Source organism: Loxodonta africana, chromosome 14 (assembly GCF_030014295.1).
Source record: "Loxodonta africana isolate mLoxAfr1 chromosome 14, mLoxAfr1.hap2, whole genome shotgun sequence".
In the NCBI taxonomy this organism is placed as follows: domain Eukaryota; kingdom Metazoa; phylum Chordata; class Mammalia; order Proboscidea; family Elephantidae; genus Loxodonta; species Loxodonta africana.
In genome coordinates this window covers 78,274,944-78,289,403 of record NC_087355.1, presented here as the reverse complement: position 1 = coordinate 78,289,403, position 14,460 = coordinate 78,274,944, and positions in this window count along the sequence as shown.

Genomic DNA, 14,460 nt, shown 5'->3' with positions numbered 1-14,460 from the left:
TCTTCCCACAGCTTATCTGGTCTTCAGTCATTAGCATTCAATATGTCAAATCTATTGTTGAGATGGTCTCCAAATTCACATGGAATATACTGAAGGTTGTATTTTGGCTCTGTGGACTCGTTTCAGTTTTCTTCAGCTTCAACTTGAACTTGCATATGAGCAATCTATATCTGTATTTATATATGGAGAGAAAGAGAGAGATCTATTTCAAGGAAATCACTCACACAATTGTAGAGGCTGGCAAGTCCCAAGCCCATGGGTCTAACGTCAGACTGGAGGCTTTCCCTTGACTCATTTAACTGCAGGGACTGACGAACACAAAATTGGCAGGTCAGATTGTATTCTGCTGGCTCAGAGTTGCAGAAGCCAGTGAATTCCAAGATCAGCAGGTAAGACAGCAGGCTACTGTCTCACAGGTTGCAGAGGCTGATGAATCCCAAGATCAGCGACTAAGCTGCTGGCTCAAGTCCCAAGAACTGGAGGTCAGATGATGATGAGCCAGATGCAGGATCCAGAGCAAGAGCCTTGCTGGAACATCTGTTTATATATTGGAGACAGGTCACACCCCCAAGGAAACTCCCTTTCAATGGATTATCTGTTCGGAACAGTTCTCATCATGGGGTTGATTACATTATTATGTAACTACTGAATTACATCATCACATAACTGCCAAAATACATCATAACTGCCAAACCACTGAGAATCATGGCCCAGCCAAGTTGATACACAACCTTAACCATCACATTTACATTATTCAGTGATTAACTACAAGCTACATGCAGCTATTGATCACTTAAGGTGTGGCTGCTCTGACTAAATAATGGAATTTTTAATTTCATTTAATATAAATTTAAATACACATGTTGTTACTGGCTGATCTACAGAGAGTCATAAATGGCTTTCTTGAGTAAATGGTAGTTTAAACTAAGCCTGAAGAATGAGTGAAAGTAAGCTTAGCAAGAGAGAAGTGAGGAAGAAGATTCCAGAATTAGTAATATAACTCTAGTCTATTAAGAAGTCCCATTATCATAGTGAAAGCAGAATGTGAACAAGTTAAGGTCTGATCAGCATTATGTTTGGCTAAATCATAACTCAGAATATGAAACTCCTCTTGAGACCTGAGGCTAAGACAGGGAACAAAGCGGCCCCCAAATCTGCAACTCACATAAACAAATTAAAGTAACAAAATAACAGGAAATGGTCAGGGTGCAGAAACAAAGCCATTTCCCAAAACAATGGGGCAGGGTATAGAAAACAGCCCACAAACTTCTTTAAAGTTGTCTTTCAGGAGCAGCCAGATAAAACCAGCCCCAGGGACATGTGCAGAACATCCACCTGTGACCGCTGTGCGACCTTCCACCAGGGGCACCGAGGGGCTGCAGCCACAGTCAGGGAATCAAACTTGGGGACTGTGAGACTGTGCAGGCATGACACCCCATAATAAGTCCTGCTATGAATTCCAGAGGCCTCTGGGACAGGAGCCATCTTAGAAAGCTGCTGCAAGCACACCATAGTTAAAATATCCCTGCCTATGCCTATGAATAAACATGATTCTTTTCCCACTCCAATTTTTTTAAAAACCCAGGTAGGTCTTTTTTTCTGTGAGACGGGGTAAACGTAGCTTAGGCCCTCCTCGTCTCTGTTTGCAAGCCTCTTCAATAAGGCTTTGCTCACGTGGAAAACTCTTCGTGCCTTACCTGCTAATTCTTGACCAGTGAGAGGCAAGAACCTTATTCGATTCCAGCAACAAGGCCAAGCTGTAGTAGTATTCTTACAAGTACCTCTGGGTAACTTGGGCAGAGGGGTCAGTGTGCGAAACAGAAATGGGCAGTTTATGTATGAGAATGGGTGGTGGAAACAAAGGGAAGGCAGAAGCAGCCTGAGGGACATCAAGTCCATAGAGTTGAGAGAGCAAAGGCAGATTCATCCTTTGAAAACAGGCTGGCTTCATCTCTGTCTCTCTTAGTCAAGACTCGGCAGGATAGCAAACCACCAAAAGCATTCTGGATAGAACTTATGCTGTAACCACATCAGGATTTCTATCTCACTATGTTACAACATATATTTGAAACTAAACATATTTAGCTCATGTATCTACCTGACAAATCAAACCACACTTAGCTCTCCCTTTCCTGAGCACACAAAGCACATGTGTTTATCATATATTTGGGTACCATCTTGTTCACAGAATAATCAAAGTATCCGTGTTGGAAAAAACCAAAGGGATCATCTAAAAGAAAGCCCACCCAGTGTAGGAATTGGCTCAACCTACTGTGAGTGACGAAACCTTCTGGATCAACATCTAGGGAGCCCAGAACAATTATATGGTACACCCAGCTATGCTAAGTCAGGACTAGCTGGCAAAATAATCTTTTATAGAAGTGAAAGATGTCTTGCCCTGTCTAGGTGCTGGCATTGGAGGTATCAAAGTTCAGTCGGGGGTGGTCTTGTGTCAATTTGCCATGATTAAGCGGTTTGGGGTTGGATGGAATTCTGGCGTATGGTGATCAATTGCAGTTTGAAGATGGTATGATGGGACCAAGCATAAACTCTGCCATTTGTTAACATGCAACCTCCAGCAAGTTCTTCAAACTCTTTGGGTTTCAGTTTTCTTATCTCTCAAAGGGTAATTGTATAGATGAAGTAGTGTAAAATATGAACATTTACTACCTCCATGTCCAGTACACAGCAGGCACTCAATAAATAAGGAAGTTAGTCTGAAATTCTGGCAAGACACTCTAGAAACAAGATTGCTTAAGGAGCTGAGACATGAGAGAACTAGAGTTGAGTTTGATTAAAAAGTCTAGCTCAGATCTGAAGGGTGTGGGAGCTAAAACCAAGGGTAGGCTCAACTCAGATGCCCTCAAAAATTCTGTTTTTCTAGTGCAATGAGTCACATTTGGGACCCTGCTGGGAATGAGCTTTGCCACATTTTATCAAACTCAATGTAATTTGTGACTCTACTGCTGTAAAGCCACCTAGGTTGGTAGATGATTAATATAGTTGGAAAACAAAATCTTTCAAAATAAGAAATCTTGGGAAGAGAAATGATGAAGTGGGTAGAACCCTGGTGGCACAGTGGTTAAGAGCTCATCTGCTAACCAAAAGGTCGGCAGTTTGAATCCACCACCCACCTATGGGGCAGCTCTACTCTGTCCTATAAGGTTGCTATGAGTCGGAGCCAACTGGATGGCACCTAACAACGAAAACATCAGGACAAGCTTATTCTAATCATTAAAATAATAGCTCCGTGAGTTTGGTAACTTATTTTGTTAACTACTGCTGTTGTTCCTAGGTGCCATCGAGTCAGTCGTGACTCATGGCAACCCTATTTGTGCAGAGTAGAACTTTTTCATAGGGTTTTCATGGTTGCAGCCTATCGAAAGCAGGTCACAATGCCTGTATTCCAAGGCACCTCTGCATGGATTTGAACCACTGACTTTTCAGTTAGCAGTCAAGTGCTTAACTGTTTACCCACAGACTCCCCCAGTAATTAGAACAATTCCTGGAGCATGTTATTGTTAGGTGCTGTCAAGTTGATTCTGACTCATAGAGACTCTATGTACAATAGACCAAAACACTGCCCAGTACTGTGTCATCCTCACAGTTGTTGCTATGCTTGAGCCCATTGTTGCAGTCACTGTACCAGTTCATCTGGTTGAGGGTCTTCCTCTTTTTTGCTCACTTTACCAAGCATGATGTCCATCTCCAGGGATTGGTCCCTCCTGATGATGTGTCCAAAGTACGAGAGATAAAGTCTTGCCATCCTCGCTTCTAAGGAGCATCCTGGCTGTACTTCTCCCAAGAGAGACTTGTTCATTCTTCTGGCAGTCCATAGTGTATTGAATATTCTTTGCCAACACCATAATTCAAAGGCATCATTTCTTCTTTGGTCTTCCTAGTTCATTGTCCAGCTTTCCCATGCATATGAGGCAATTGAAAATATCAGGGCTTGGGTCAAGCACACCTTAATATCAGGGTTTGGGTCAAGCACACCTTAGGCGATTAAAAATATCATGGCTTGGGTCAAGCACACTTTAGCCCTCAAAGTGACTTCTTTGCTTTTTAACACTCTGAAGAGGTCTTTTGCAGTAGATTTTCCCAATGCAATGCGTCTTTTGATTTCTTGACTGCTGCTTCCATGGAAACCCTGGTGACGTAGTGGTTAAGTGCTAACCAAAGGGTTGGCAGTTCAAATCCACCAGGCGCTCCTTGGAAACTCTATGGGGCAGTTCTACTCTGTCCTGTAGGGTCGCTATGAGTCAGAATCGACTTGATGGCACTGGATTTGGATTGTTTGTTTGTTTGCTTCCATGGGCATCGATTGTGAATCCTAGTATAAATGAAATCCTTGAAAACTTCAATATTTTCTCCATTTATCAAGACATTGCTTATTGGTCCAGTTGTGAGGATTTTTGTTTTCTTTATGTTGAGATGTAATCCATACCGAAGGCTGTGGTCTTTATCAGTAAGTACTTCAAGTCCTCTTCACTGTCCACAAACAAGGTTGAATCATCAGCATAATGCAGGTTGTTAACAACTCTTGGTCGAATCCTGATACCACATTCTTCTTCACAGAGTTCAGCTTTTCAGATTATTTGCTCAGCATAGATTGATAAGTATGGTGAAAGTATACAACACTGACATGTACCTTTCCTGATTTTAAACCACGCAGTATCCCCTTGTTGTGTTTGAACAACTCCCTCATGGTCTATATACAGGTACCTCATGAGCACAATTAAGTGTTTTATAATTCCCATTCTTTGCAATGTTATCCATAATTGGTTATGATCCACACAGCTGAATGCATTTGGATAGTCAATAAAACACAAGTAAACATCTTTCTAGTATTCTCTGCTTTTAGCTAAGATCCATCTGACATCAGCAATGATATCGCTGGTTCCACGTCCTCATCTGAATCCAGCTTGAATTTCTGGCAGTTCCCAGTCAATACACTGTTGCAACCATGTTTGAATGATCCTCAGCAAAATTTTACTTGTGTGTGCTATTAATGATATTGTTCTTTAATTTCTGCATTCTGTTGGCTCACCTTTCTTTGGAATGGGCACAAATATGGATCTTTCTGGTCAGTGGGCCAGGTAACTATCTTCCAAATTTCTTGGCACAGGTGAGTGAGCACCTTCAGTGCTGCACTTGTTTGTTGAAACATCTCAATTGGTATTCCATCAATTCCTGGAGCCTTGTTTTTCTCCAGTGCCTTCAGCGCAGTTTGGACTTCTTCCTTCAGTACCATCAGTTCTTGATCATATGCTACCTCCTGAAATGATTGAATGTCGACAAATTCTTTTTGGTACAGTGTATCTGTTTATTCCTTCCATCTTCTTTTGAGGTTTCCTGTATTATGCAATATTTTGCCCATAGAATCCTTCAATATTACAATTGAGGCTTGAATTTTTCCTTCAGTTCTTTCAGCTTAAAAAATGCTAAGTGTATTCTACCCTTTTGGTTTTCTAACTGCAGGCCTTTGCACATTTCATTGTAATTCTTTACTTTGTCTTCTCAAGCTGCCCTTTGAAATCTTCTATTCAACTCTTTTACTTCATCATTTCTTCCATTCACTTCAGCTGCTCTATGTTCAAGAGCAAGTTTCAGAGTCTCTTCTGACGTATATTTTTGTCTTTTCTTTCTTTCTTGACTTTTTAATGACCTTTACTTTCTTCATGTATGATGTCCTTGATGTCATCCCACAACACACCTGGTCCTTGTTCATTAATGTTCTATATGTCTTGTCTACTCTAGAGATGGTCCCTAAATTCAGGTGGGATATACTCAAAATCATATTTTGGCTCTTGCGGACTTAGCTCTTTAATTTTCTTCAGCTTCAGTTTGAACTTACATATGAGCAAATGATGATCTGTTCTGCAATTCGGTCCTGGCCTTATTCTGATTGATGATACTGAGAAGAAACAGCTGCAAACATTCACTAATAATCATAAGGTGGAATGTATAAAGTAAGAATCTAGGAAAATTGGAAGTCATCAAAAATGAAACCCCAGCCCAGTGTCATCGAGTCGATTCCAACTCATAAGGAACACATAAGCATCGATATCTTAAGCATTAGTGAGCTGAAATGGACTGGTATTGGCCATTTTGAATGAGACAAACATATGGTCTACTATACTGGGAATGACAAATTGAAGTGGTATGGTGTCACATTCATTGTCAAAAAGAACATTTCTAGCCTTATTCTGAAGTAAAACCTATGAATGATAGGATAATATCCATACATCTGTAAGGAAGCCCGGTTATATGACTATTATTCACATTTGCCCACCAACCACTAGTGCCAAAGATGAAGAAATTGAAGATTTTTACCAACTTCTACAGTCTGAAATTGATCAGAGATGCAATTGAGATGCATTGATAATTACTGTTTATTGAGATCCCAAGGGAGAAACTTCCCTTGGGGCTGAGGATCAGGAACGATTTTGCTTCTCCAGAGCAGCAGCTGGTTTTTCTTTATATTACAGACAATGAGAATCCTATGCTTTTCTTTGCATTGGCTACATGATTTAGAATGAAACCTCGGCTCATCTCTAGCAAACTATCATTTTATTTTGCTTTGAAGTTTTTTCCTTTATTCTTTTATTCTTATTATTTTTAAACTTTTGTCTGCTCTCCTAACTTCTTTGCATGAGTATTTCACTCTTGTTTTACTCTTGTCATTGTTGGTTGCGCCTGGGGCAATCTGCCCATGCCTTAAATAAATTTGTATCCCTTGCATCTTCTTCCACACGAAAAACACTATATCCATTAAGATGGCTGTGTTACTTTCTCTGTAGGGTGAAATTTTAGCCAAGACCCAAACGGAAACTTTCGACTCCTCGGTGTCTACATATATAACCCACTCTCACTGCCGTCGAGTTGATTCCGACTCATAGCAACCCTATAGGACAGAGTAGAACTGTCCCATAGAGTTTCCAAGGAGCGCTTGGTGGATCCGAACTGCCGACCTTTTGGTTAGCAGCTGCAGCACTTAACCACTATGCTACCAGGGTTTCCTTACATATATGTATATGTATATGTAAATGCATATGTATATGTATATGTATTTTTTTTAGTACTGGAATTACCGAAGCTGAACTTTTGAACTAAGATACATTTTAGTGTATACAGAATAAGTTGGGCCCTCTTGACAATAGGTTTTAGATAAAATACATTAAATAATTTTTTTTCTGTATCTAACTGTGTATCCAGTGCTTTTTTTTTTTTTTTTTTAACATGCTAAACCTAGCAACTCTACTCTTGACAAGATCCCAAACTCAGCTCTGGGAGGGAGCTTGAGACTCTAAATTCCATGATTAATTGGCACCCAAGGACTCCAAAAATTTGATTCAGTCAAGAGATTCAAATATTCAGAATTCTTCCCAGCACTATATGGAACTCCCCACTCAAGGAGAAAAGAGAGTATATGGGTGCTGGTCCTTGAAGGCCAGCAAGTTACCAATTCAAAGGCAGGCTTGTACTGCCTTGAGTTGGGTTTGAATCAACCTTTCTCTGAAAATTATTGATGCGCTTCTGTCAAAATGTATTCAAAGTCACTACAACATCAAAGGCCTCCTCTTCATGCTCAGCTCCACTTCTAACTGCCTGGTTCTTCATCTCATTCGTTTCTCCATTTGACTGTGTCCCAGCCCCCAGCCCTGTTCCATTTCCCAAGAACTGGTCTAATTTCCACAGGCCAATCAAGCAATTTTGTCCAAAATCTTTTTCTAACTTCTTTGTGGACAATAGAATGCATAAATCATGGATTCTTCCCTCAAGGAGAATAAAGTCCGTAGAACTTGAAAACCAGAAAACCAGACCTGTTGCCATTGAGTTGATTCTGACCTATAGTGGCATTATAGGACATATAGCAGAACTGCCCTGTAGGGTTTCCAAGGCTGTAATCTCTACAGAAGCAGACTGTCATATCTTTTTCCCATGGAGCGGCTGGTGAGTTCGAACAGCTGACCTTTTGGTTTACAGACTAGCACTTATCCACTGCACCACCAGGGCTCCTGCAGAACTTATATAGAGCCATTCATAAAAGATGATACAAAACGTTAAACACAGTAAATTGAGTAGAAAATCCATTCAAATAATACATATTGAAGATCTGTTATGTACTATGCAGGCCTTGTAGATACATTGGTGAATAATATTATTGAGAAGCTAAGTCTGTGCAAAGTTGATTATTATACTAAAATAAAGAAGAGCAAAAATATGATTTTATCAAATATTTATTGAACACTTACTACTGTGCTAAGTACCTGGAACATAGTGGTTAAAAAAATGGTTTTTACTATCTTGGAGCTGTCGGGCTAGTTGGGTAGACACATATGCAATAAATAAATACACAAATAAACACACAATTGCAAATCGTGCTAAATTCTGTGAAAAAAATAAAGATGGATGAAAAAGAATAAGAAGACCAGCTTCAGAATGAATGGCCAGGGAAAGCTTTTCTAAGAAAATGATTTTTCAGTCAAAACCAAATCTAGTAGGACTGAGGTTGATGAAATGTAGGGAGATGATATTCAAGACAGAGGAAAGAACATGGCCAAGGCCCTGAGGCAAGCAGGCAAGAATGTGTTTTGTCGGCAGCTTGTGCAGCTTTGCAGTGAAGGTCAACGCATTTTGAAGACAGAGAGGATAGTGAGAATATGTCAGCAGTATATCATTTACTGAGTATATCTTTTACTCTCAGTACTCTGTGTCTTTGCTCATGCTATTCCCTCTCTCAGAAATGCTTTTCCCTCTTTTTTTCCCCTCAATAATCATTGACAGGGGCAGATTAAAAGTAACTTCCTCCATAAAACCTCTCATATCTGATGGCCTAAAGCATTGTAGACTGATTCCTCTCTCCATATTGTTTTTGTTGTTGTGTGATGTTGAGCTAATTTTTAATTCATAACGACTCCATGTGACAGAGTAGAACGGCCCCATAGGGTTTCCTAGGCTGTAATCTTTATGTAAGCAGATCACTAGGTCTTTTTCCCACCAAAGTTCTGCGGGATTTGAACCACTAACTTTTAGATTAGCAGCCAAGTTCTTAATCATTGCAGTACCAGGGCTTCTTTCTTTCCATATAATCTTTGGAATACTTCACATTTTGTCTATATTTGTTGTAAACCTTTTAGTATTATACAGAATTTAACACAATCATATTTTTGCTTACCCTCTACTTTACCAAGCACGATGTCAGTGAAAAAGAGGAAGACCCTCAATGAAATGGATTGACACAGTGGCTGCAACAATGGGCTTAAGCAAAACAAAGATTGTGAGAATGACGCAGGGCCAGGCAGTGTTTGGTTCTGTTGTACCTAGGGTCTCTATGAGTCAGAACTGACTTAATGGCACCTAACAACAACAACACGGTATTTTCAATCATCTCATATGCATGTGAAAGCTGGACAATGAATAAGGAAGACCAAAGAAGAATTGATGTGTTTGAATTATGGTGTTGGTGAAGAATATACCATGGACTGCCAGAAGAACAAAGGACTGTCTTGGGAGAACTACAGCCAGAATGCTCCTTAGAAGTAAGACTTCATCTCACACACTTTGGACACCATCAGGAGGGACCAATCCCTGAAGAAGGACATCATGCTTAACAAAGTGGAGGGTAAGCAAAAAAGAGGAAGACCCTCAATTGGATAGATTGACACATTGGCTGCAACAATTGGCTCAAATATTGCGGCAATTTTGAGGATGGTGCAGGACCAGGCAGTGTGTCGTTCTGTTGTAAATAGAGTTACTATGAGTAGCAACCAACTTGCCGACACCTAACAACAACAACTTGTTTCTGTTCTGAAATTCCAGCCGCCAAGATTGGAAAGCAGCCATTCTAGCTGTGTTTTAGATGCCTCCCCAACTCCAACTCCCAGAATGTCAGGCTTGACTACACGCTAGATGCCTTTGACTTGTCCTGTACTGGGTAAATTATCTCCCATTTAATAAAAAGCCTACAATCCATCAAGTTAATTTATGTTCCAAAAAGGGTGAGAAACCAACCAGAGGGTGGAATTGATGGGATAATAAAATACTTTCCTCCCTTCTCTCTTTTCCTTTGTTCCCTTGTGAAGTGGTCTTCTGGGTGGCAAGGTTTAATTGGAAGGTATAATTTAGGATCTGGGTGCTCACTGCTTCGGAGCATCTCTAGCAGTGGAGTGCTAATAGAATTCAGAATGGAACCCCAAGGGCAGGAGGAAGAAAACTGAGGGGGAATTAAATAAGCACCTACCGTGTTATGGACAGACAGAGTGATTAGGGTGGGAAAGCTGTCAAGTTTATGGACAGAATTATAAGCAAGAATTCTAACTGGATAATGTCACCCATTTGGTTTTGTTGTTCCTGCTCTAAAGTCCGTGCTTTTCTGACTACAGCAGTTTGCATCCTGTCTTCGTAAACACACTATGATTCTTTTGAAGGAAGTCCTCTCTTCCATGTGCCTGCATTACTTCCAAAGATCATCGTATTTTTCTCAGGTTTCTGAAAAGTCCATTAAATACAATCTATTGGGGAAGGAACGCTCTATCAAAATATAGTGCTGGGACAACTCTACTCACCTTAAAAAAGGATTAATTCACAATGGATCATTGTCCTAAGTGTAAAGCTAAAATTATAAAGCTTCTAGAAGGAAACGTAGTAGAATATTACTGCAAACCTGGGGTAGGCAAAGATCTCTGAGATAGACCACAAAAAGCACAACGCATAAATGTAAAAAAAAAAAAAAAATTTGGTGTTTCATCAAAATTAAAGACTCCCATTCACGAAAGGATACCTTTAAGAAAAAAAGACAAGCTACGAGGTTGGAGAAAATATTCACGATACATATATTTGACAAAAAACTTGTATCTGAAATATATATAGAAGCCCTGCATAGCCAAAATAAATATACAAATAAAGCAATAAAAAATGGACAAAATACTTGAGCAGTCTGTTTGCAAAACATGACACATGAATTATCAGGTGCTACATGAAGAAGTTCTCAGCATCATCAGTCTTAAGGGACATGAAAATTAAAACCACTAAAATTTAAAACATTGGCAAGTTTGTGAAACTTGAAATGAAACTCTTACATCACAGGTGGGAGCATAAAGTGATAAAACTACTTCAGAAACATACAAATTCTTATAAAATCAAACATTCTTCTACCACATGACCCACCAATTCCACTGCTATTTGTATTTCCAAACAAAATGAAAGCGTATGTCAAAACACACATGCGCACACGCACACACAACCAACAAAATAATCTTTTACAAAAGTGTTCATAGCAGCTTTATTTTTAATAGCCAAAAATTTATATCAATGGCAGAATTAATAAATCTGGTATATGTATACTATGAATACTAATCAGCTGTGAAAAACAATTGGTATGTGTAACAACATGTGTAAATCTCACAGACATAAGGTTGAGTGAAATAATCAGACCTAAAAGTGTGCATATTGTGTGACTTCATTTATATGAAATTCTAGAACAGACAAGGCTGTGCTGAAACATACCACGTCAGGTGCTTCACGGGGCTGAGATTGGGGTCTGATTGCAAATGGGAATTACGGAACTTTCTGGGATAACACTGGGTTTTTTTTTTCTGGGATAGCACAAGTTTTCTGCATCTGTATTGGCGTGGTGGTTATATAGGTGCATACACATGCCAAAACTCATCCAACTGTACTGTACAGTTAGGGTCTGTGCAGTTTTTAAGAAAATTATGCCACAGACACAGAAAATTGAATATACCTGAGTTGAAGTTTTGAATCTGACGACCTCTGGAAAGTTACTTCACCTTTATAAACCTCAGTTTTCTCATCTATAAAGAAGATCATTCATAATGTCAAACTTATAGGTTCATTTAAAGAATAAATTTAGTAATATGTCATCTAGCATTATCCTAGGCACGTAGCAGTCAATATTAACTATTATAATTTGCATTATTAGAGTTTGATCTTAACGTCTCTTTTTTCCATTACCTTTCTATCTTGGAGAAATTCACTTTAGGCTTAGGAATAGAGAGTCAAAGAAGGAGCAACATGACTTATGGAAATATAAAACTCATGTTCTAGTCTATTTCTGTGAAAACTGTAATGTGACATAACAGGTGGCAAGAAGGGTCAGTGAGTAAAGCAGGTATTTTGGAGTCACAGGAATTTGGATATGAATCTTGCCTCCACAGCTAATCAACTATGCTATGTGACCTTGAGTAAGTAACTTAATATCTCTGAGCCTTAATCTCATTCCTAAAATGCAAATACATATAACTAGTTGTCTGGATTAAAAATGTTAGCATAAGTAAAGGATCTGGCACTTAGCAGGCCCTCAATAAGTTCCCTTCCCTTGGTGCACTCTATTTAGGGTTGTGGGCATCAGTTACCTTAGTAAATGAAGAGAACTTATTTCTGAGGCAATACTAAGATCTTTAATTCATCTGATTTTAAGTAAGTTTAAACTTATGAGAATAACCTGTAGGTCTGCCAATCTGCATCTTTATGTAAAACGAACCAGAAGTTGTTGCGGGAAATGAAACCCGACCAAAGAAACAAAAGTATAGAATTCACTTATATTAAAAAATCCCCAGGCCCAAGCTCATCACTGCCTAGATCACTGTATTTTCTGTTACTAGGGCTACAAGAATTTGTTTATACAAGGGGCACATCTTTAACCATTTTAAAAAATAAGACATAAGTACAGATTGTACTCCACTAAGGGGAAAAAAAAGATGAACCCACAAATCCATCTGGAGAGATTAAATATGATAGACCCTTTAATTTCAAGAGTAACATGGTCAAGGAGCTCACTGAAGAGATGACTTAATTTTATATTTGGTCTGAAGATGAAAATCTCTACTTTCTTTCATCTGCTAAGAAGCACAATGCAGCAATGTGGATTTATAAGAGATCTTGACAAAATATATCCAGCTGTTTTCCATTGTGAGCCCTATGTAGACTTAGAGTCCTAGCAACATAGGAAAAAAAAAAGTACTTAGTGGTTATCTATTAGAAGTCCCCAATTTATACATGGAAATTGGCAGCCCACACTAAGAAGTATTAGAGTGAGAATGAGATCCAAGTTCTAAGATTGTGCAGCCAAAGACTCCTTCGATTATATTCCTTTTTTAATATATTTTGTTGTGAGGATAACTTTACTTATAGCTGATGATGGCACTGGTGTTTTTTTTTTCTGGGATAGCTGATAAACCACGATCACATTAAAATCACATTTTTTGCTCTGTATATGTATATCTCATTTGCACAGTGGATTAGGGAGTACATGTTCACCACACAGTTGACCTGGGTCACTGGGATAAGCCAGCTCATCATTTGCCTCCAATAGTTTACATTTGCTTTTAGTTTATGGTCTAAATCTTTTTTTTTTACTTTCTACTTGGTCAATAAAAATAAAGATATTGAATTCAAGATTGTATTGGCCACACCTAGGTATATCACCACCACACCTAGGTATGTCATAATTGAATATTGAACACCAAAGATAAAGGGAAAAACTTGAAAATACCCAGATGGAAAAAAAAAAAATCATATACAAGGGAATTGTGATTATTATTTTTTTTTCACTTTTCCACTCATCAAAAAGATGTTTACCTGGGTTTTATTGACTATGCATTTATTGATTAGGCATTCAACCGTGTGGATTATAACAAAGTATGGATAACGTTGCAAACAATGGGAATTCCAGAACACTTTAATTGTGCTCATGGGGAGCCTGTACACAAATCAAGAGACAGTCATTTGAACAAAACAAGGGGAAACTGCATGGTTTAAAGTCAGGAAAGGTGTGCATCCTTTCACCATACCTATTCAGTCTGTATGCTGAGGAAATAATCCGAGAAACTGGTCTATATGAAGAAGAACATCAGATTTGGAGGAAGACTCTCTGACAACCTGCAACATGCAGATGACACAACTTTGCTTACTGCAAGTGAAGAGGACTTGAAGCACTTACTGATGAAGATCAGACACTACAGCCTTCAGTATGGATTACACCTTAGCATAAAGAAAACAAAAAACTTCACAACTGGACCAATAAGCAACATCTTGATATGTGGAGAAAAAATTGAAGTTGTCAAGGATTTCATTTTACTTGGATCCACAAATAACGCCCATGAAAGCAGCAGTCAAGAAATCAAAAGACGCGTTGCATTGGGCAAATCTTCTGCAAAAGACTTCTTTAAAGTGTTAAAAAGCAAAGATGTCACCTTGAGAATTAAGGTGAGCCTGACCCAAGCCATGATGTTTTCAATCACCTCATATGCATTCGAAAGCTGGACAACGAATAAGGAAGACTGAAGAAGAATCGATGTCTTTGAATTATGGTGTTCGCCGAGAATATTGATTATACCATGGACTGCCAAAAGAATGAACAAATTTGCCTTGAAAGAAGTACATCCAGAATGCTCCTTAGAAGCAAGGATGGTGAGACTGCATCTCACATACGTT